Here is a 22,772-nt window from a genome sequence, read left to right on the forward strand (position 1 = left end):
TTAACATGGAACACACATATGGGAAAGGACACAGTAGAAACAGATGTTGATATAACATCATCTCATCATGATGCAACTGACTAATCTCACTGGAGGTCATGCAGCGTAGGAAGAGTTTTCATTTTCATTTGGAGAAAGATAAAGGTCACCATTCAAACGAGCTAGCTGCGGGAAACTTTCTTGACTGTGTTTCTTTTGCCAAATAATCTTTAAAATGAGGTCTGGCTCTCGGTCTTGTTTAAGGGTGGGACCTCCTCAAACTTTTGTCTTCCTTTCTTGTGGAGACTAAAGAAAAGCAAATAGCTCTTTGGGATGTTCTGTTGTCATGATAAACCTTTCCAGTGTTTGGTCCCTGAAGGTATACAGAAAACCAGCATAGACTAAGTGCCCTAACAAGTGAGAATTTCCCCAGCTTTAACTTACTTAGGAGATTTTCACTGATTGTTTTTGCCAAACCTTCTTGACACATAACTCTCACTGCTGCAAACTTATTCACCTTCTTAGGTAGACCCTGAAAAGATAACAACAACTCTGTTTGCTATAGGATGCCTTTCAGCACTGATATTCACATCTTCCCTAGCACATACATGAGGGAGGAAGGGTATCTTGCTCATCTTTTGAAGATGAGGATAGACAATAGAACTATATTTAATGTTAAAAGGTTTCAAAATCAATTTATTTTAATTATGAAACTGAAATTATGCAACAATTCTGCAGTGTGAAAAATACTGAATTTAAAAGTATCAGACTGTGTTAAACAGACACTGAGTCTGAACTCCAACACTTAATTTAGTTTGAAAAAAAAGTATAAAGAATTATAAAACTACCATCTCTGTTGTTTATTTTCACTTTTTGGTCTTCTGTAAGCACTTTAAGCCAAGTTTAACTTTCTCTATTACACTGAAAAATATACTAGACACAAACACAATGAGCCAGGTTCAGAGAACAAATTATGAAAGAACTATCATATTTCATCATTAAAGTAATTTTCTCTTTAGTGCTACTGTTTGAGCATGGTAGATAAGTGACGTTACAGACCCACTCTCTGAACATTTTTAACAACCCAGCTTTTTACTTGAGTCCTGTCTTGCAAATCCAGTGCAATTGCTTTCAGTGTGGTTACATGGAGTTTGTGCTGAAAATGTGAATTTGTCTTCTCATATTTAGTGCCACAGTTCAATTCCAAACACATTTCCAGTCAATTCTAGGCAGATGTAAATTGAGGTATGCTTTTCTTTTTATTCCCCTCAGTATATCTTGCACAATATACATCCCCTAAATAGGCACACATTTCTGACCTAGCAGTTCCAGACCTAACAAAGCCCTGAGAGGAGCTGGAGTTCAGCAACACAGTGACACAACATCTGCATGCTCAGGAGCATCAGCAGACTGACCTACCTACTCCTGTGAGCTTTACCCACACACTGAGTGCAGTCCACTTGGTCTATAACTGGTGGTCTTACATTGCATTAAGATAATCCAAAGAAGACGCCAGAAGCCTTTAGATGGTATTTCCTAAAGATTCTAATTTTCTTCCTCAGCTTCATACATCCTTTCAGCATATTTACAGATAAAGCATTAATTTAGATTTTGTAAAGACCTGTTTTCCATTATGAATTACTTCAGGGAGAGCAAAGTAGAGACAAGTGTCCCTCACCTACCTCAAGTTACATCACATCATTAAACACCTTTTGTTTCAAGCAGTGGCAAGCAGAAGTGCAAAATGAAAGCAATGGAAAGGAGAAAATGCTATGCAATGGCTGGGTCACTGCCACCTGCACGATTAGGAGCTGATGCAGCTCTTCAGTCCCTCCAACCGATAGAGAAAGTGTTCTATCTTTAGAGGACGGTTGAAGCCATAAAAATATACTTAGACCATGCTATTCCCAGGTCATTGATATCTCAGGAAGCAGACTTTGTCCTCCTGTAGTAGCTACCTCTGTGTCATAAATGTCCCTGCTCAGTGGGCTCTGAAGAATACATATAAAAAAAAAAAAAGGAAGGGAAAACAAGGAAAAGCTCTTGTGTAGAAGATGTGCTGCATATTTGCTGAGGATGTGGGGAAAGAAAATTACACAGAATGGACTAAGCAAGAAGTATCAAACAGAAAACAAAATGCTGGTTTTTTCTAAGCTGCTATGCCTTCCATTCACTCTCAATATAAAAATAATTTTTTTAAAAGGTTAGGTCAATGACAAGAGAGAAGTAAATAGTGCTGTGAAAAAGTACATTGCATATCAATTCTGCAGCCATTGGCAGCAAAATGGGAAACAAAATATACTTGGAATTTCCAATATATTCTATAAAAAACTGAAGTAACACCATTCTACAAGACAATGTAGAGATAACAAAATGTTTACTCTCATTATCGCTCCAACAGAGGGTCCTTGTCCAAAATTAAAATCCAAATTCTGCCCTGATAGAAAAAGTGTCAGCTCTATGTCTAAATTACTTTTCTTCACAACTATGGTAACAACTGAGGAAAGCAGAGAATCCTAAGGGTGACTCTGATAAAGGCATTTGTTTCTTTAGTAGGTCTATCAGTCAGAAGATTTCCTGTGAAAAGGAAGGAATTACCTTACTGCAATTGAGGAAGTGTGCTACTTCCCTACACTAATTTTTTTACTTCTTTCAAGTTTAAAGTTCATAATTACTGCACAGAAGAGAAATTCTAATGAGAATACTCAGACTGTAGCAGCTCTTTATTGTTCAGCTATTGGCAATTAAAGTATTAATGTTAAATATAAAGCCAAGGAAGAAACACATGGGTAGAACTAAATATGAATTGTTAATGAAATCAAAACAGAGGCACAAGCCAGATTTTTTACTGATCTTTCTAAAAGAAAATGTATCCAGGGTTATGTAAGTATAGAGATTGGTTTTTCACTTAGCTCTGAAGTCAATTTTTATATTGCATGTAGCAATTTTATAAAATCATTTCACAGCATTACTAGCATACATGAGTTAATACTAAGTAAGTCTAGTGACAAAATTCATCATAGTATACCAAGTATTTTTTTTTCTGAATTAAATCCATGAAAATTAGAAATAAAAGCAGTAGAGGGTACCTACAGCTGAATTATAACAATAGAAAACCAAGGAGAGTGTGTCCAAGAACAAAGCCCAATCCAAAAATAAAATAGAGGAAAAAACCTCCCTATGGATTAAAAATCCATATAACAGTAATTGCCTATAGTACAATGAGACAAATTGATCTCCGGATTTATGAGAGTCAAATTTGGCTTTAAGCAGGATTCTTGTTTATGGCAAATTCTGATGATTGGAAAGAACTATAACATAGTAACATTTTCAATGAAAGCTAACATTCAAAAATCAGAATGGAATTTCAGAATGTTATCTGAATCATGCAAGCTGTCCTCACCCAAAAGTTCATTTGTCTCAGATTCAGGCAGTTAAAAAAATTATGTCTATTTATCAATGAAGCACATCCACAACTACCAGGGCTACTTGCTTGTGTAAAAGCACCAAAGGAGCAACAAATCACCTAAAGGAGATTTCTATACTTGAAGTATTCATGTGCCTCCTGCATAGTACTGCATAGAGAACAGATATGCTTTATAGAATATTTGGTGTTCTTAACTCCTCACACATCCAGTGTATTTGTCTGTCAAGGTACATGGATATTCATCCCTATATGCTTATTCATGTGCCTTTCTGTCTCACAAAAGAAACACATAGGGTGATGCTTCGATTTGAATACACTACTTTTTGATCTGAGACAGAACAAAAGCAAAGCTACAATAAACACAAAAATAATTATAGGACTTGCAAATGTGTAAGCCTGAGTGCTTTCTCTTTCGTGTGCCTCAGAGAACAAGACCTGTCACTACTAGGTGATACTGCAACATAAATATACATGGCCATCCATGCCAAACACATTAATTTACCTCAAAATATATAAAGAAAGTCTACAGCCTCAACATAGTAAACATTTTTACCTGAAGAGAAAAAACAGGCACTGCTATATAATCACTGTTGATTATAGAGAGCATACAGTGAATGAAGGTGAAGATCAGAGGCTTACATGTTTAATGGTGTTTTATTAAGCTTCAAGGCAGCTTTTAGGTTACTCCAGCCTTCTATACAAATAAAGGGATCACAGCATGCTGGAAGAGAAAGGGCACAGCACTCATGTTGTAGGGAGTTTTCAGTGGGAATTCTCAGCACCCAATCCATTTCAAAAAGGGTTAAACTGATCATTGCATGTAAATAGGTCCCCTTTTTGCTCACTTAATCAAAGAACTGGAAGATCAGCAATGGGAAAAGTAATGGGGAAAGAAGATCCCTCTCTCTTAGAGGAGATCCCCTGTTTGGATGTGCAGAAGCCAACTGTGGACAGGCCCTTTCAGCAGCAGCTTGTGTGTCCTGACCCAAACTTCCAATATGTTGTCTCCTCATCTCTTGTCTGTAAGCATTTCCAGCACAGACACACATCCTTGGATCACATGGTCCCTTTAATTCCCATTAGTAAATATGTTTTGACTCTTGGTGGAGTCAGTTTTTCCTCAGCATTTCTGCACACATGAGAGGGAACTCTCAGACACCACAATACTCGCAGCCATTAGCTCTGGCCAGCTGCAGTAAATCCTCCCTTATTCAGTCAGCTTATTACTGGAATGAAACATCAGCTTCATTCTATCACTCTCTCTGCTCCTCAAGTGTATAATTACAAGTCAACTGAGGGTCATACGTTACCATAACGCCAAAGAACAGAAAACCTGATAAGAGCCAGAAGAACAACTCACCCTGATTTTAAAGGGTTTTGCCTCAAACCTTCAACAACTGTCACACTGAAGAAGTAGATGCAGTGCACAAGGTTAAAAATCACAGGAGGAGAAAACAGGAGAGTGGCTGCAACTTGGACATCATTTAGGAAGCAGTGCTTGGTGTTTCACTCTCCTTAAGATCCGTGGAGGAGACACACTGGGTACTTCCAGTGGGTTTGTGCTGCTCAAAGTATGGAGAACAGCAAGAGCAGACCCCCTTCCTGAGGGTCTTCCCTTTTCAGCTGCTCTTTCAGGTGTGAAATTAACTTCTAAAACATCAGTGCAGTCACACTTGGCCTTTATTAAAGGCCTCAGTTTGGGTATCAGTACATCTTTCTGGAGACCAGCTACTTTTTAGCTTTAACATGGTCATAGACAACAGTGGAATTGTCAGGGAGAGGCTATCCTCTCTATCATGTAATCTGAAAACATTAGATTTCAGCCATTCAAAACCAGTCAGAAAACCAGAATGTCAGCAGAAGAATGCGTTACTGTACATATGATTTATATGTGGCCATCTATAGATACAGGGTTAGTTTTTACTATGTGTATGAGAATTTTAAACCACAGTGGTGATTGAATTTTCCCAGCAACACCTTTAAGACTTCACAGCAAACTGCAGCAGAGGTAAATTAGGGTCTAAAATGACTTGTGTCACTGAAGTTCATGCTTGGTGCTAGTGTATATGCACGTGTTTGCAAATGAACAGACTAATCCTTTTATGTTGTCTGGTACTCCTCAGTCACCCCTGAAGGCAGCATTTCATTTACACATTGCGATCTTAGTAACCAGTATGATTTGCAAGTTTCTGAGGAAAGTTCTGAACTTCAGTTCTCCACATTACCTCACCTTCCAAACATTAAAAAATAATATTTTTAAAGCAGGAAGTTGAAGGTGTAATCTTTTCACTAGCCTGACCAGAAATTAAAATGAGAAAGCATTGGAAAACCCTGCTTTATACCAAGCCATGGAAAACAGATGAAGGTCAAATCATATCTGAAAATTCTTTCAGACATCCTACAAAGGCTGTACATGACAATGTTGTTGTTTCTGGCTGTTTTTTTCACTCTGGGAAGAGTGAATGTGACCAGACCTGGGTACTCCTGAATAGGAAAAGGTAATAATAGCTCTGCACTGGCGTTCAGCCATCTGTGATGTGCTTCTATGCCCTTACTTGAAATTACACTAGATATTTAAACTGGTCCAATGGGATATGGATGCTGAAAGAAGTAAAACCACATTTTACTCCCTACTATCACCTGCATGGTGCCACCCAGTCTCTTGTCTCTGGAGCGTTTCTGATGCTTTTCAGACATGTTCTGTGGACTTCAAAACTATGCATGTGCTCACTGTATCCTCTTTTGGCTTGCGGTCCTTCTCATGAAACCTCACCTTCTTTGTGTCCTTCGTCTTTTCAAATACATCTATCATGTGACTTCCTTTAAGGTTTTCTGCTCCATAGCCCTATACTGCTGGTTATTGACAGGTTACATAAAACCCCTGTGTACCAGTTTGACATGGGGATAAAACGTAACACAAAAAGCTGAAGGGCCTTGGGGCAAAACTGAGTTAACCCCATGGATTGTTACACTTAACTTCCCTACACATACCCAAATCCCTGTCATCTTCTTTTTCCTCTCTTATTTACTAAGGGCATTAGACCACAATAAACCTTCATGACTGCAAATGATGGAGTAATATTTCTCACTACTCATATTTAGTAAATATTCAAAACACTGTATTTGTTCTTTTGTGTGTCTTCTGTGGACATAAGAATTTTGTCACACCCAGGAGTGGGAGCATGCAATTCTGTACTATACATGCTAAAGAAAATACTACATTTGTATTACCAAACCAGCTGACAAAGTCATTGTAAAGAAAGAAACTTAAGGGATGGACACCAAATTAAATTACCATAAATAAATTCTTGCTAATCCAGTAAAAGAAACGCAAATATGCAAACCTGCTATGCCTGAACAAGGTGTAATAATCAAGTAACAACACCTGTCAGTGCCACTTCAGTATTGCAGAACTGGCTCAGCCAGTTCAGGAAAGCTGTGGTAAACACACTGAGGTCTGAGCAGTTGCAGTTACTGTGGACAATAAATGGTAAACAGCTGGTAATCTCCTAAAAACAGGTGCCGTGAAACACTAAATTTGCTAAATTCCTATTAACTTAAGAAATATTTTAAATTATATATATGTAAGCATAAAAATTCTGAAAAATATTAAAAAATATAGAAATAACATCACGTATTTAGTATATACTTTCATTCCAGTTACTTGACTGGAAGAACCACACCTAAATGTACTCAGATTCCATTAGGGTATCTGTTACAAGTAGTAGTGCCTCTGGTATACCATCAGACAGGGAAATCAAATTCATTTCATGGTGTCTGAAACATTCCAACTGCAGGACGTGGTTTGTTTGTTTATTTTCACAACTTGCACAAAGGAAATCCATGAAATTCTGCATTGAAGGGAAATCTTTCCCAAGATCTAGTTACAAAAAGAAACTCTCCAAACTGTGTGTGGTCACATTCCCAGCTGTACCATTGTTCATTAGATGTAATTAAGGAGGAGGCTGAGGATGAGATCCATGAAAAACCAATGCATTTCTCCTATCCTGGGGGCAGTTTTTCACCAGCCCTGCCCTTCCATAGATGAAAGCAATCCGAGGGCTCTTCTAATCTACACCAGCTGCTTCACCAAAGCCCCATCTTGGTCAGGACTTGCTGCAACACACCAAGGTCAGGTTCCCTTCTCCCTCTCCCCTGCTGCAATCTCCAGGTATAAAGCTGGTATAAAGCATGAGGCAAGAAAATATCCAGCAGGGGAGGTGTGCACAGAAAGCATCACTATGCCCCAGAAACCTGACTGCTTCTCTGACTCCTCTTAACACAGCAGCAGTGAAAAGGGAATGAAAGGGAGACCAGTCTCCTGCCTCTGTGCCTATCAGATCTGTTTATTCTCACCCATGGTCCCAGCTCACAGTGGTCTTCAACACAAGTCACAGAAATTACCTCCTCCAGACTAACAAGGACATGACCCATGAAAATGAAATCATGGGCCACCACTGTCCCCTGGGCATCTCACTTTCTGAGTATCTCAGGATTTATGAGAAACATGAGTTCATAGTATGCATTAAAAGAAAAGTCTAAAAAAAGAAAAAAACTGTGCTAACTTAGCACAACTTATTAAATGTAAATGGTGCAATAATTGAAAGGCTGGTTTTGTTCTGCAATTATGAGGTAATCCAATTCTGCAAACCAAAGTTCACCTTGGAAATAGAGGACAGAGTAGGATGGGCAAAGTCTCTCCGCTAGCCTGATGCCAAGATTTTATAACCCCAGTGACAGTAAAGTCATTGCTGTAAAGTCATCTGCTTAAAAGATCAGAGCCTGCAAATCCACACAGCGTTAAGCATTTTTAACTCTCTGTCCCTGCAATCTACAACATCAACTCAGCAACAACATATTTGTTACAAGGGGGGGGAAACCAAGAATAAAATTAAAATGTCACCAAAGGCACTGAACTTCTAGTGAGAAAAATATATTTCCATGCAGAAAGTTTCTGAAGATGAAAGAGTGGGAGCAAAGCCCAGTGGACCCCTGCATGCCAGAAAATGATTTATCATCAAATGGTCACAATTGCTTCTTCTAAGCTGTGATCAAAAGTTGTGGACATTACAAAGGCTTAGCAAAAGGCTTATGGTTCATTGTGAGATCTTCTTTAGAGTACCCAACCATATAAACTCCATCAGAAAAGTTAGCACTCATGGTAAACAGACAGAAAATAAATTTTAAAAGGTGAGGACGGTTAAGACTGAACTAATTTTAAAACTGTGCAGATTTACTTTTTTTTTTTTTTTTCTGCTGCTCTGTTGAATTGTTGTATATTGCTGGTCTCCAATAAAGCCTAATCTTCCTATCCTGAACTAAGCAATAAGGAAATGCTGTTTTTTCAAAAAGCAGGAAAATCACAAATGTTATATGGTAGATGAAAAAAGTTCTTGCTCTTACTTGGTCATTTATATCTGTGGAGCAAAACAAAACAACACATCCAAAGTGGTAAATTTATGCTTATGTTAAATGCAGATTAAAAGAAATGTCATTAAAAAAAAATTGCCACTGAAATTAAATTTCTACAAAAAGTAGCCTTTTGTAGCAACATCTTTAGTGTTTTGCTCAAAAAAAACCCCAAGACTCTCAAAATACACAAACATAAAAGTTTCATAAAACCCTCTGGTGAAAAATTGATTATCAAACCTTTAAAAGTTTGACAAAAGGCTTTTAAAATTCAAGCTTTACTTTTCTGATTTATTTAGTTGAGTTGTTGAAAACCTTTTTCATAGAAAATTAATACATTCACTACTACTCTGTGTATACAGTTGCTCCTTAGAGTAGAAACAGATTCTTATCAGATTCCTAGGCTGATAGAAATCCTGTGGGTGTATGAGTCTCCAGCACTGGTCATCTCATGACCTACCTCAAAGGTTAGGCTCCACAGTGACTTTCAGGCTCAAAGGTTTTGCTTAGAGGCAGAAGAGGCAAGCCCAGACTTTCATAAACACTGTTCATTCCATCAGAAGTTCTCCCACCAGTGTCCAAAAACAAGTCAAAACTCAACCTTTATTGGATGGAATACAAGCCACATCCCTTTATATCTCTATGAGAAAGCAAAAATGCTTTCTGGATTGATGGTCAAACTTAAGTACCAAGTTCTCATTATTCAAGAACAGAAAGTACAATCAAGTAAATAGGGAGATACTGGGAGTATGATGAAATATACTGATTTTTTTTCCTAAATGGCTGTGTACTAGCTACCAATGCAACCATAAATGAAGAATAAGTCATATTCTTGAAAAAGTGCCATTTTGTGTGCCATTCACATAAAATGTGAATCCCATTTTATCCAAACTATGCTGGAAAGACACAAATGCAGATTAATGCTAAATACATTTTTTGGGGTAGCTTTAATAAAAGAGAAAAACAAACTATTTCTTATTCCTATTGTTATCTGCAATACCCTGAAGTGAATGAACACCATGGCTCCTGCCCAGGATTCCTGTTAAAACAAATTCCATTTGTACACTTAAAAATCGGTACAAGGGGGAAACACGACAAAGCCTGAGATGTGAAACATCAAACTTCCTGCTTTAACTATTCAGATCTGGCATGCATACACATGGCTTTTAAACCCCAGCTTGTCCCTAGAGTGCATCACAGCAGCCAAAAGATTGTTCCAATTAACACCTACTACTATTGGTCCCAAAGGGTCACTTTGAGATCTGAGGATCTCAGAGCAAAAATCAGCTTCAGCAGCTGTAAAGAAAAGGGGACTGGACCTTACTACACAATTCTTGCTGTGAGAGGGGAGAGATCCTCCAAGTATTTGGAAGAGCTGGGTTATAGTAAGTCTTGAGACAAGGGAAAGTCACAAAATACATTTTGCAGTACTGGAAAAGTCAGGTCTGTGATATATGTTTTGCTGCACTTACTAAAAATAATTTTAAAACCTTTCTGTTTTAGTCAGCATCTTCAAGTGATCCAGTCTTTGCAAGAGACATTCCTTTTTGGAGACAGGACAAGGGCTAATATTTCCCAAAATTTTTAAGCAAAAAAGATTAAACTTGATCAGCCTATTTGAGATAAGATTGTTGAATTTTGTTATCCTCATAAGAGCAAATATTTCCCATAGAAATCCAGGTCTCTGAAATTGCACTAAAATGAACTTTCCATCTTCCCATGCTATACAACCACCAACCTGTGGAGCAACATATTTCCACTTAACACTCTTAATGCCCCAAATCCTCCTCTCCCCCCATAGCATTTTCCCTGTGGGCTTTTAGTCTCCCATATCCCACTCAGAGCTTGGCAAGAAATGAGTGAGGGGCAAGGGAACAGCAGGACAGGCATGTGACATCTATCCATGGTATTAATTTGTCTCCTAGTGATTAGTGAGTCTTAGGGAACAGAGATTCCCATCTACTGACCTCCCTCAGCCTAGGCAATCCTACTTGGAGTACTTTTAAGAGAATTATCAAGCATTTCTTTTTACTTAAGGAAAATCTAGAAAATTAAATTTTAAAAAAAATAAAGTGAACACACTGTTACGTTCTTGCAGACATTTATCTAATGACTAATGTTATCCGTGTATATACAAAGTTATACAGAGGCATAAATGTTTCAAAATCTGATCCAAGTCTGGTAAACCACTTTCAAAATCAGGAAATTCCAACGGAAAGGTTAGCTACATTTGCATCGGTATTATTTTCTGTTCTTGCTTCCATTTTTGGGGAAAATTTTAATATAATCCTATTCCTTTAGTCTAAACTATAAAACAAATAACAGGTTTAAGATGTCATGGAGTCTAAGGTTAATGATGCCACTCAAACAAGTAAAAGACCATGGAGAGGAATTTTGTTTGTTCATATTGAGAATATTTTCAAAAAGCTGAAGGAATAAAAGAATGCTTTATAGTACAAGGAAATCAGACCCAAGTTTGCAGAACAGCTGTGGTAAAACCTCAGATCTGGGAAATTTCTGACTAAGAACCTTTCATCTTAAAAGTCCATTTATAACATTGGACGAGGCTGCCTCTTTGAGCCTGCCTCAGCAGAGATGAGCTTCACTACAACAAAGAAAACAAACAAAAAACCCAGAGGAAAATCAGACTGTAACAAACTATTCTTTAAGAATAGCTAGTCCTCAGAGTACATCCAGAAACCTGTCAGAAGTGAACACCAAACACTGGCTTAGACATACAAGCAGGATGCTTTTACAGACATACTTCATAATTTTTAGCATATTATCAGCACAGATATACATCAGAGTACTTACTGTACTTGAAATTTGGCTCAAATACTGTACTACATATGAAAAGGGAAAAGAAGAAAAGGACAAAGGTGAATGAGAAGGAACAAATACTACTGAGCAGTTTGTACTTAACTACAGCTACTCTGTGCTTATTGTTCAGAGCCATTTTCCAGATGCACGTGTGCCTGCAAGCAAGAGGAACTTTTCTGGTACACACGAGTACACCAGACTAGTTCCTTCTGCTGCTACACATGCAGCAACAGCCAAACCATAAATGAGACCTAGACAGATTAAAAATTTGCCCCATTCAGTATTCTTAAGCCACAACTCAAATGAGTTAGATACTAATGTTTTTTTAAAGGCCTAGTAAAGATGAAAAAAAAAGAAAATCCAGCAAGTTAATTGCATTTCATACCTTAGGTGGTACATGAATCAGCATCATCACAACTTCACATTTTTCTCAAGGATTAATTCTCTCAGCTAGGGAAAGAAAACTATTCTTTTCTTCCCCTAGTGATGTACTTGGTTACTAATGAAGCACATGCAAAGCTAACCAACAGAAGTGTTAAATTAAAGACAATTTGAAAGATTAACAGCATTCAGCTGTGTTGCTGAAGGGGGGGATTATCTGATTAGTGCCACACCCCAGTTGTGCTAATTGAAGTGAAGATCAGGACGGAAAGACCAAGCCTCAAAAGGTAAGTCCAGGTTCTGTTTCACAACACTTCCCTTCAACATCATCTGTTCTACAGGTCTTAAAAAAACCAAAATCCAAGCACTAGCACCGGTCTCAAATAAATTCACTCAAATAAATTTCATTTTCACAATGAAAATTGTCAGCCTAAACCAGTGAAGCCTTATTTATTCATAGAACATGTACAGCACAGGAAGCTGAACTGAAAGCTTACTCCACGGCTTTTTGCCAATGGTCCTGCTCCCTACCCAGGAAGAATGTTGGATATTTTCAGAAATAAGAACAAACACAATTAGAAACATGAGGCATACATAGATTTTCAGTGTATATATCCACCACACCTCTCAAAACGGAGCAAGAGTTATCAACATACAGCCTGGGCTGGTGTTTACACCTTCTTTTCAGAGCACGGGTATCGCTCACTCTCACATCACTGCCGGGGAAGGTGAGCGGGCTGAGGGAGGGGTCGGGTAACACCTGTTCCAAGCAATCACATGTGCATCGATTGTCTGTCTTGTACATTTTGCTATTAGTAATTTTGCTCTTACTGTTCATTTTCTTATCCCATTGCTGCTTCCAGTAAATTGTCCTTATCCCAACCTGGGATCTTTACCTTTTGAGCCTCCAGTCCTCCTCTCCAGCCTCCCAAAGGGGAGAGGAAGTGCAGAAAGTGAGGAGTGAGCAAGGGAGGGGCAGCTTGGTTTGGAGTCTCTGTGGAAGCACTAAATGGGGAAGTACCATTCCTAAACCACAACAGACTTCTTTGATGGGTTATGAACACAACAACCTGATAGAGTTTACCAGGATCTGATCTCAGAACTGTACTTTTTCTATTTCCTCTTTCTAATTATTGCATTCATTTTGCCTTCTTCCAAATTGTACTGTGAAGTCTCTAGAGGAGGGACCACTATTTACGTGTCTTTCCATTGTTTTTTTTTAAATAATGAACAAATATGCACAACTTTTCTGAAGACATCATAACATGTCCTTTCCCTGTGGAGATTTCCTAGGCTTTGAACTCAATGCATGAAGGATATTGGTACCTATATGCCCTCTGTGGTCTTTTGGTAGTACAACAGCTTTATCTAACCAGTGTTCAGGTGGCCTAGATCAGAATGTATTTTCCTCCAGAATTAAGGAAGTTTGACATATTCCATCTCCACCACTCACTGCTAGAAAGAGCTGCAGTATCCCTTCACCACTGATGTCACAACTGTTTGTAGTAGCTCATTTTAAACTGAAAAAGAGATATAATCCTGCTTCGAAATAACCCATCAGAAAAGGTTTTTTCAACCCTTGATCCAGTTTATTACACGGTCTCAGAAAGATTTGTGCCAACAAAACTGAGAGGGAAGTGCCAATGATAGTGACAGAGTAGGGCAGTGGGTCCTTGGGGTTTTGTCCTATAGGGCATGGCCTTCTAGAATGAACTAAGCTTTTTAGAAACTGATTTTAACATTTGGACAGCACTCAAGTTTCAGTGAGAGCAACCACTGAGCTTTTTTAAGCACCTGGAAGCAGCAGACAAATGATGCAACACATTCTCTTCTTACACAGCTAAAGAAAAGACTAAATATTAGGTTGGGGTTGCTTTGGGTTGTTTTGGCTTTTTTTTTTTTTTTTCCTGTTGGGAGCTCATCCAAAAAGCAAGCAGCAAAATACCTTTAAACTCATGGCCTTTGTGTTAGATGTTTTATTCAGTGTCTTAATTTGTCTCAACAGCACCACTTCTACTCCATTTAAAAGTTTCCATTTTAGAGTAGGTCCATTGCCTATCTAATCCAAGAGACTGGTGTCCAGAGCTTTGAAGAAAAAATAATATCCTTGTGTGCTCTGTCCATCAGAAGCAGTAGGCACCCTCAGAGAGTATCAAGGCCGTATAGCTGTGCTTCTCCTGCTTTCAACTTCCGTATTGTCAGAGGTTTCAGTGTGCAGAATAGCACACTCCAAGAGAAGGGCTTGTGAAAAGAGGAGAGGAAAAGAGATTATATGAATTCCTGATACTATTTTCACTGGAAATTCATGACTCAGGAAAGCCTTTACAAAAGTGAAAGGATTTCACACATGGGAAACTTATCTTATCTCTGCTGCTCTTCCAAACTTTGTACTATATTCCAGGAAGTATTGATTTTTTATTTATTTTTACATTTCTGGAATAGATTCAGGAGAGTCCTATTCTGAACACTGAAAGAGGTGAAGGTCCTATATTTTATCTGGGAAAACCTGGAAGGTTCCAACATTTCACAGTATTACCCTATCACTTTGATCAGGCCAGGGGCATATTTAACAAGTGTTTCATGTTTAAAAGTTTCACAGTAAGAAATTTATAGAAGCTCAACAGAATATATTATGTTGCCAGCTACTGCGAAATTATTTTCTTTGCTTCTGATGGCTTGAGGATGGGCAACTTTTAAAGATGATTGTAACTACAAATTCACAACTCTAAAGTTGGTAGCACATAAAATGTAACAATAAATCTACAAAACCAGGAATAAACTCATTAAAAAAAAGATGCTTCTGAGATGTGAGTTGTAAAGAAAAATATCTAGCTCAGCTGTCTTCAATACAAAATAAATGCTATTTCACAACTGACTAATCAGTTTCAAGTTACTGCAACAACTAAAAATTATATTCATATTTGTGTGCAAAAGTGCATATATTTAATTACCTGAAGTATCTTCTTTTTTTTCTCTTTATCTTCCTTTCTTCTCAAAGGGTCTTGTGCAAAGGTACAGACAGCACAAGCAGCAAGGGTTTAAAGCAATTCTGTATATCAGAGAGCTGTATCTAAACTTCCTATCCATTCCTACATTGTATTTCAGTCGGGCCCAAGGTACAGTTGATCCAAAATTGAACAGTGGATATGAGGCATTTTAAAATATTTTATATTAAAACTAAATGTTCAATGTGTATAACTTTAGAACACTTATAATAGCATACAATTCTAAAGTCCTTTATTTACTTTTAATTAAATGTTTTTAAAAGTAAGCATAAAACCCATAGTATTTAAGCTAGAATGAACTAAAATGTATATGAGAAACTGCTTTGAATACAAAATAGTAATTGGTAGTTTCCAGTTCCTGGGAAAATAGACCATGAAAGTCAAAGTGCATCCAGATAGCTTATCTTCATATAAAGAATTACTACTGAAAAAGAGGAAAGTAAAAATTCACACATATACTGAAATCTGAACATGCTGAGGACTTATGACCAATCATCTAAAGGTAAGATGATTACAAGCACATACAGTAAAAATATTTCATGTTGTATTATAATTTCCAGTTAGTTCTACAGTTGGGATATGTGAAGTAACATGCCAGAGGTTACAATCTAATCAGTGCCTGAACCAGGAGCAGAAGAAAAGTATTTCATTCTGCACCCTGCTTTTTAATCAGCAGATAGCATAACCATAGGTAAGAACCATACACAGAACCATAGGAAAGAACAAATACATCTCCCAGTAAACATTTTTCATTAGCTTTTTATAATGCTCTATAATATCACATATAGAAGTAGTGTTCTTAAAGCCAATTAAAATAAAATCAATTCTTTGGGTGAGCGTGTTGACATTTTGTTCCTTTTGTTCCATGTCTGTTTTTCTGTTATTTGCATCTAACAAAATTAAATCCTCAGAATAAACAAAAATATTGACATGGGCCTTTTTTCTTTGACACTGTAAGCTAGCAGAATAAAGCACTTTTTCTTCCCCACACACTTCCATACATTTTTTCTGTTTTCTTTCTCAAGAGAAGCTGTATACATCCCAGTTGCATCTCTCGTATTTCCCCTTTTTAATCCTCTTTTCCCACAATTGCCAAAGCAACCAACCAAATGTTTAAGAAAAAAAGTGTGCTCTTTATAAGCCTCTGGCCCTGACCTCTCTGTTCTTATTTTCTTTTCTTTATAGTTCTTTTGTAATATTATTCAAGTCACTGTTCTAGTGAAAAAGCTGACTTGCTAATAGGACTAAGATCATCTTAGCAATGGAATTTATTATAAGAGCGAGAGAGATCCATCTGGTGCTTTGGCTGTGTGACAGTTCTGGACCCTAAAGATCTGAGTTCAATTTTCTACTCTACATTAACATCCTGTATGCCTTTTAGCAAAATATCATGAGTCTATCCAAACTCCATTGGTGGAGCATCGGTAACATTTTCCTGCTCTCCTATAGAGCCTCCTATCAAGATGCTTGGTCACTAGAAATATACTCCCTTCCTTTTCACTGCTTCATTCTTTTTAGTTTGTTTTGTTCTACAGCCACTCCTATCAGCAGCTTCCAACCACAGCTTGGAATCGCCACCATTTATTGGATTCTCAGGACAAAGTAGTACTGCTCATAAAGAAAGTCTCAAAAAGCACCAGAAGAAAACAGAATAAAATAATATTTTAAAGTGTGAAAGCAACTCTTCAGAAAATTTCAGTGCTGGTATGCTAAATGAAAAAATAGCACAGTAAGACAAGTCAAAAAGAAGAAGGAAAAAAATCATGGGAAGAAACTTGCAAAAGACATAAGAAAATAATTATAAGCTATCATCAATTTCAGTTCACCCTAAAGCTGTAAGGTAACTCAGATTACCTCGAATGTAGTGAGGCACTAATTGTGGTATACTGCATCTTGTGCCCAAAACTACTTTGGTATTAGAAAATGGCCAACATGACACCAATTCTTTTTTAGAAGTTTCAGAGAGGCCCAAGGAAGACCTCACCAATGAGCCTCTAAGCCTCTGAAAGGTTAATGAAATTTATCCTACGTATTAAAATTAATGGACATGTGGATGAATATGAATAGAAAAGAGTCAACACTATTTGTTTCTTGCTGGGTTTTTTACATAAAATTTGTGCCTTGTTAATTTATTTAATTTCTCTGAAGAAGCAATTAAGAATGTGGACAAGGAGTATCCCTTTGATATGGTCTACTTGTATTTTCAAAAGGCATTCAGTAATGTTCCTCACCCAAAGACTCTTAAATACTCTAAACAACATGGGAATGTCCCTGGATGGATAAAGAACTGTTTAGGAGATCAGAAACAGAGCCAAAGAACAAAAAAACCAGAGGGGTCCCACAGGGTATTGTGCTGGGACCTGAGGCCCACAGTGTATTCATAAATGAATTAAAGGGGGAAGAATACTGAGGTGACAAAGAATGGTGCTGACACTAAACTATTCAAGGCAATAAAGAAGAGAGACAGTTTCAGAAAAGCCTCATGATAATGAATGGCTTAGCAAAGAAATGACAGTTGAAATTCAGCTTAGATAAATGCATATGGGGAAAAACAACCTGAACTTCACATATAAACTGTTGCTCCAGGCTGACTAATTCGAGGCAGGATGAAAATCTTGAGGATTTACTAAATAGTTTGATGAAAACATAATCTGAATAGTTTGTAACAGTGAGAAAAAAAAACCAGTAGAACACCAGCAGTCCTAAGAACAGGATTATTCTACTGTGTAACTCCCTGACTCACTGGTATTGTGAAAATTGTGAGTAGGTCTGACCTCTTTTCCCAAAAAGAAGGAGAATTGGAAGAGATATCAAAGAGGATATGTAGTAGTATTGTAGGGAGCCCAAACCAGAAAAACACTAATTAAAGTTCCACAATCTGAACAGAGACCATTTGATCTGAAATATAGTAGTGGTGTAAGAGTAAAGTAAATTGTGGAAGAATTTTTAGTATACTTTTCCATATAATAACTAGAGAACAGCAAGATGATAAGGGCTAGATTGAAAAGTATCAGAAGGAAGTACTGTGCTGTTTCACCTATGGCTATAGAGGACAAAGGCCATTCAGATTCAAAAAGGGAATGGACAACCCACAGAAAAAAAATTCTTCAAAGTCAAAGTAGAGGGTTGCTGGGAGAATATTCTGGGGAAGTACCAGTATGGAATTGCCTGTACTTACCTTCTCTTGTCACTGCCTACATGTACAATTTCTGGTTTGGTTTGAAGACATTCATTGGTGGAGTCATGCTACAAATATAGAACTGCAGATTCTGGGGTAACTGCTCGTTCTTAACATTTTCTCAAATTATACCTCAGCCTCATATTTAGCATCACAAATTAGTATTCAGTGTCTGAATGCACCTTTATTTACAATTATACAAGGGAGCATCAACAAAATAGGTGTGGGCATGAGGTTGTTATAGTTAGCTTAATAGAATACTTCATTTGGAACTTTCTCTACCTTCTCCTGCCCATTGTAGCTGTTTGCTTCCCTGAGTAACAATCTGTTCTTGTCATCTTGGAGTCTATGTTCTGCACTAATTGTGGTCCTGTGCAGGGAGCAGCAGGTGGTTTTTGAACATCCCAGTCTCAGGGATCCTAATGCAATAAGGTTCAAGACATATGAGGGAACCACGTCTCTCCTGACCATTCACATTTTGACTCTTTTCCATAACGTCTGCTTCTTTTCCTGATATGAGTCCAAGTAGGAAAGGCCTAAAGTAGCTGAAGAAAGCTGAGTAAAAGTGGGAGGATGGTGAATATATTTCTGTCTACTGTCTAGGCAGCAGCAGCAATAATTGTGACTTTCTAGCTCTTTCCAAACAGACAGAAAGAATGAGAATCCTGGCTGTTTTCATTATTCCACTTTGACAGCTTCTTCTGTTTAGATTATCAATTCTTTGCATCGTACTCCCTCTCAGAAGTCTGTACCACTGCTAGTACAAAGGGGCCTTGATACTTTCAAGTGATGTTTCAATACATGAAGTCATGGCCATTCTCAGTATCTTGACCTTCTGTTCCTCTACTAATGAATCTGAATAGGAATCTGGATAGGGTCCTTCAGATCCTGTTCTGCTGCTTTTTACAGATTTCCAGGCTGTGAAAAAAAATGGGTGATCTGGTAGAAGGTTTTTACACAAAAAAAAACCCCAAAGAACCACTTTTCACTCAACAAATCATTACAATGGGGAATCCATTACAATATGAATTGAGCACTAAATAAATAAATAAAAAGGGTTCAGGAATCAGAATAATGGAAAGTATTATCATTGCTGAAAGTGCTCTGGATGCAGTTTCTAAACCACTGCTTAAGGGAAACTGAATACAGAGTTTGCTCAATACATTCCTCTCTAGGCCTTTTCTGATGGGCAGTGCCACGGACAGGCTGATAAATTATATAGATCACTGGTCAGACAAGGAATGGCTGTTCACACTATAATTTCTGTAATTGATTGGTGTCTAATTCCTTGTCAGGCGTTAAAGGAGATGAAGGATGGATTGACTGATAAAGTAACCTCTGGCAGAAGACAGTTTGAAATCCTAGGATGCCATTATAAATGTCAGTCATTAATGTTTTATCAGACTGGGCATTACTAGCACACAGCAGTTAAACTGACAGATTGATACTGAACCTAGTAATATCTGCAGGGTGAAAGTGAGAACAAGGAAGCTAAGATTACTTTATCAAACAACCTGACTGCATTAGTTAAAAAAGGTGCTTCCTACTTAAAAGAGCTAAAAGTTCCAAATAGGGACATATCTGTATTTCACCACCTAAAGTTGAAAAAGCAAACTAAACCTTTTGCTCTTTTATGAACAAATTTAGGCTAAACAGTAGGGGAAATAATTCCTAACTATCAACATATTTTTATATTATTATTATTTAGCATATGGACTGTAACATCCTTCTGAGATCTTTGCCAGTACCAGGACTGACTGTATTCCCAACATGACACAGACCTTTGCTAGGGCAGTATTGCACTACAAAAGTTTTAGCCTAAGAAGGCACGTACTGCACAGAAGATGAGAACACACAGAAGCAGCCAGACAAAATATTTTTGTGAATTTCACATTTAAAGTCAATTACTCCTACTGGGACAGCCATGCACTATTGTTCCCTGTGAATACTCAGGAAGAAATGAACAGTGATATCTAAAAGTGAGCTGTGATCAGTCACGTCAAGGTCTGGATAAATGTCAATAGCAGCTGCAGGTATGTGATGTTAAAGGCATGTGCTAAATCTGAGATATTTAACATAAGTTCTTCTCCCCTCAACACAAATTCATTAGTGGATACAATCAGATCCCTTCCTACAGAATATATAATTGTGTGTGTGAAAATTGTGTGTCGCTGGAGGCCTACATCATGTCTTAAATGAGAGTGAAAACTTCAAAACAGAGACATGACTTTTGTTAGCATCAGAAAACAGTTATCCATTAGGGAAGCCAAGGGAAACCCAGAATAAAAGAACCCAAAGGAAATCGGCATCTTGCCTTTTAGATGGAAGGCATTCAAAAATAAACTTCAGACAATGGCTCTAACACCTCCCTACTGATTTTTACCAGCCAAGTAACAATTTGCAGTCACAGCTCAAAACTGTGCCTGCAGCTCTAAAATGTCATTATGGAGTACTGTTTAATACTGAAGCAAAGATGACAACTGTATTTGTCTCCACAGGACTGAATTCTACCACAATGGAAGCAGACACTGTGGTCTAGATTCCAGGATCTTATGGACTCCTTTCCATTACAGGGTATGAAACAATGCAAATTAAACACAATGCTCATAAGCAGGATGTGTTCTACCAGCTACACAGCAAAAGTTATTTTCAGCTTCAGAGTTTCAACAATTGTTTCAGCTTTGAGCTTAGGTAGTATAGAAGGTAATGGAGGTTGACCTACAAGTTACAGAAAGCAGGCTGTAATTCCATTTAAAGTTTCTCCACACAAAGAAAATGAAGAGGAGAGACTGGTCTCCACATTCTTGTTCATTAGAAATACATCTGGACAGCAAAAGCTGCATTACCAAGTTCTTCAGTAGAATGCAAACAAAACTATCCAGATTCTGTCATGTTAATATTAGTTTCCTTGACTCTGAGTTTTCAATTTTTCTGTTTTAAAGTTACTGAAGTAATTTTTTCCCAATCTTGAAAGTAGATTGTACTAAAAGAAAGTAGAAAAGTTCTACCTAAAGTACTTAGGACATGTTCTGCATGGAATATAAAACAACAAATATATGCACACCCTACCAATACCTCTTCATCTTAGTTGAGAGTTAGCAGCTATGATTTTTCATTCTATTGAATTGTCTTATTCAGCCTACAACCTTGACTGTGGCAGAATCAACCAAATCTCAAATTTTTTAGAAGCTATATTGATGTAAACCTAGGGATGTTTGGTATAACTTGCTCAGGCAAGGCCATTGGCTGTGACGACATTTCTAGCTCCCAGATTTGTGCTGGAAAGTACATATGCTCAGAGGGAGCATGCCTTTAATCAGAGCTAGTTAGAAGCTGTAACAGTTCCATAAACTTTCCGGTAAAGAAAGTAGATGCAATTTAGAAAAAAAGGTACACGCACTAGAAGGGAAATGTACCGTATTTTCAGATTATAATCAATAAGAAATTATAATAATGGGAAAGAAACATTTGCTTCTTAACTTACAACCTTTTCATGTTCAGAAGGTGGCCTGATTTCAACAGCAATCCATACCAATGATTTTGATGGCAGAGCCGGTAAAGCTTTCAAAGGTGGGTTGGAAATAGAAATCAGAAGTGCTCACCTATGATTTTTTCAAGGCTAAAGAAATATTTGAAGTCTTTCTTTTCTATATCTATACCTTGAAGCAAAGCTCTTTGTTTCCTATAAATACGAAGTCACTTATGAACTGCAAGTTCAGCTCTTTCAAAGAATTGTTATTTGCTGCCTCAACAGTAACAACTGATCATGTTTGCAAGGGCCAACTCTAGACTTGAACACACTCCATGTCTACAGAAAGGATATCACACTTCTGACTCCGGTTCTATGTTCTGACATACAATCAACAAATGGTTAATGGGGAAGTGATTAAGGATCCCACAACATAAGATGCCCTCGAGTTGTTGCTGAATAGTGCTCAGACATATGTTTAAAATCTTTATAATTAAAGAATTGTAGCATCAGCCTTAACATGCTTAGATTCAGTATCCATGAAACAGGAAAAAAAACAAAACCCAAACAACTGGAAAAAAATACCCACCAAAGAAAAGACAAGAATTTTAAAAATTCACACAGTTGCATTCTCTTTCAAAAGTAAAAAAAAAATTAGACCCAGAATGTTTCTTTTAAAAGCAGCTGGATGGAACACCCAAGAGAGTTAAAACCTTTCAAGCAGTACAGTGTCTATCCAAAGGTGCCTAAAGAGGCACATGGTGAAAGCACATTGACTCTTAGGAAGTCTTAAGACAGAACAAAATTATACCAGCATGGCCAAGTAGAAAGCTGATACACATTATTAGTAAATTCAGAAAAATAAAATGTTATCCAAAAACCCCAACCAAGCAAGCAAAATCATTAACTCATATAAGTTCAAAAATACCATGAAAACCACCATGCTGAAGATATCAGGGTTGGAAACAATTTTCAAAAAACTAAAAAAAAAACTTGGAGCAAAATAGCTATATATGTAGTGTAGCTCTTGTTTAAGGAAAGCTTTGTCCCTAATAATGGGAAGGTGACATGTTTTACACCAATTTTAAACTAATATTGCAGTGG

The 22,772-nt window shown here is 37.4% G+C and overlaps 1 protein-coding gene across 2 annotated transcripts in view; it reads right to left on the reverse strand.

The window, feature by feature from the left end:
- The window catches only part of CEP128 (centrosomal protein 128), a 210,430-nt gene that overhangs the window by 71,833 nt on the left and 115,825 nt on the right, over nucleotides 1–22,772 (reverse strand). Inside the window, exon 28 of one of the 2 annotated variants that reach the window (XR_015288185.1) lies at nucleotides 424–511. The exons of the other annotated variant lie outside the window; for it this stretch is intronic. The gene's annotated coding sequence lies outside the window, so the exon portion shown is untranslated. Of the gene's footprint in view, nucleotides 1–423; nucleotides 512–22,772 lie in introns of those variants that run through there. 2 annotated transcript variants of the gene reach the window in all.

The sequence above is a fragment of the Cyanistes caeruleus genome, chromosome 6, assembly GCF_971803275.1.
Source record: "Cyanistes caeruleus chromosome 6, bCyaCae1.hap1.1, whole genome shotgun sequence".
NCBI classification, from domain to species: Eukaryota; Metazoa; Chordata; class Aves; order Passeriformes; family Paridae; genus Cyanistes; species Cyanistes caeruleus.